The sequence below is a fragment of the Mercenaria mercenaria genome, chromosome 2 (assembly GCF_021730395.1).
Source record: "Mercenaria mercenaria strain notata chromosome 2, MADL_Memer_1, whole genome shotgun sequence".
In the NCBI taxonomy this organism is placed as follows: domain Eukaryota; kingdom Metazoa; phylum Mollusca; class Bivalvia; order Venerida; family Veneridae; genus Mercenaria; species Mercenaria mercenaria.
The window spans coordinates 118,004,855-118,007,203 of NC_069362.1; the positions used below are offsets into that span (position 1 = coordinate 118,004,855).

The 2,349-nt window shown below is 37.2% G+C and overlaps 1 non-coding gene across 1 annotated transcript; it reads right to left on the reverse strand.

Annotated features, from left to right (window-relative positions):
- Positions 1-1,526: 1,526 nt before the first annotated feature.
- Trnag-ucc (transfer RNA glycine (anticodon UCC)) lies at positions 1,527-1,598 on the reverse strand. Its single transcript has one exon. It is a non-coding gene; the product is annotated as a tRNA-Arg (tRNA).
- Between the last annotated feature and the right edge of the window lie 751 nt (positions 1,599-2,349).

Sequence of the window (2,349 nt, forward strand, 5' to 3'; positions counted from 1 at the left end):
TATCAAGTATACTGATAAATTTTTCCGCGGCTGTAAACTCTTCATGGGAAGGATCGCCAGATTTCATTTCTTCATTGGTGTCTACTACGCCATTGAGTTTTACCAGTTTCTCTGTATGACTATCCTCAACGCCATCGGAGTTTGCAATAAACTTACCATTTCTTGACCAGAAGAGTTTAGTATCGGTCAAATTTCCATCAAGGATAGACGGTATGGAGGTTGAGTCTGAAAAATACAGAAAAAAAAACAAACGATATTACTAGCTATACTTGATGTTGCTTAAGACAAGATCTGAAGGTGACAAGGTGACAGCATTCGGTCTATGAACATAGTTTACTTAAATACTCACATGAGTGTTAAAACTTAATACAGATTGTTTATGTTATATTTACATAAAGTAGAAGAAAAGGGGTAAATGGCTTTATCTATTTTGATATAAATTATAGTCATGTCTTTGTTATGACGTTACACAATGGCGCAAGGTTTAATAAACAAGAGCTGTTTGTGTATATGTCCCCATGATGGCTTGTCCCATTTTCAGTTTCGTGATCACTATGTCATGACCTTTGACTTACAAAAACAATATGGGTCTTCAACTTCATAAGTCTGATCAAGTTTGTAGATACTGGATGTAGTCGTTCACAAGTTATTGAATGGAACTGTTTTCAAGGTTCAGGTACCTGTGACTTTGACCTTTGACTTACTAATGGGGGTCATCTACTTCATAAGCCCAATCTTGCATCAAGTTTGAAGGTTCTGGGTCAAGTGGTTCTCAGGTTATTGAGGGGAAACCGTTTTATATGTTCATGTCTATGTGAATTTGATCTTTGACCTATTGATTCAAAGCAATAAGGATCCTCTACTTCATAAGGCCAATCATGCTTTCAAGTTTGAATATTCTAGACCAAGTGCTTCTCAAGTTATTGAGCGGAAACCGTTTTGAAGGTTCAGGCCCATGTGACCTTGACTTTGACTTACAGACCCCAAAAACAGTATGGGCCATCTACGTTATAAGCCCAATCATACTACCAGGTTCAAAGACTCTTGGTCAAGTGGTTCTCAATTTATTGGACGGAAACTGTTTCCAGCGCTCAGGCGCCCCGTGACCTTGACCTTTGACTTATTGACCGTCAAAACATTAGGGATCATTTACTTGATAAGCCCTATCAGCTCTTGATTAAGTGGTTCTCAAGTTATTATACTTGATATACTTAATCATACTACCGGATTTGACGGTTCTGGATCAAGTGGTTCTCAAGTTATTGGGTGGATTTCGTTTTCAGGGTTCAAGTCCCTGTGACCTTGACCTTTGATCTACTGATCCCAAAAACTACTGGGGTCATCTACTTAATAAGTTCAATCAGGCTTCCAAGCTAAGGTTCTGGGACAAGTGGTTCTTAAGTTGTTGGGCGGAAATCGTCCATTCTACCGACAGACAGACCAACGGATGGATCGACCGACGCGACTGACAGTTACAAAGCACTTTGAAAATGGTATTCGCAAAAAAAAAATCTGGAAACAAAATGTGCATCGGCCGGGAATCGAACCCGGATCGATTGCTTAGAAGGCAACCATGCTGACCTTTACACCACCGATGCTAATGTTGTTGTTTGTAAAATAAAAGCAACACATAGACAAAACTGCTATATACAAAAAATAAAGAAATTACGCAAGTTTTAAGATAAGATAAAATTATAGATGAGATAATCTTTGCTTTATATATATATATATGTTATGTTATGTATTTACTCAAGCAAGAACAAAGTATAATAGGACTAAGAAAAAATCGCAGCATAAATACAGATTGAAAGAATGGCAAAAAATAGGTATAATTTGGCAAAATCCCAACCTCGATTGTTCTGGAAGAAAATAAAAAAGTCCTTGAAAAGTAATTCACTCAAGGCTGATAATCTTAACATAAGCATCCTTTTTGATCATTTTAAATCGATGTTTGGTAATGAGCAATCAGACACCGAAAATACAGTCCCGGAATTAAACACTGACCAAATTGACCAAGATTTAGATTGCGCATTTACAGATGCGGAAGTACGGACAGCGGTTTTTTTTCACAAAATAATAATAAAATGCTCGGCTTAGACAACTTAACAAGCAAAATATTTAAGGCAAGCTACGATTTAATCTCACCTTTCTTGTTTACACTTTACAATAGGCTGTTGAGTAGTGGCGAATACCCTACTTCCTGGGGACACGGTATCATCACACCGATCTTCAAAAAAGGAGATATAAACGACGCAAAAAATTATCGCGGTATCACCTTATTTAACGTTCTTGCCAAAACATACTCTCAGTTACTTTTAAACAGGTTAACAAAGTGGTCCAATAAGTATG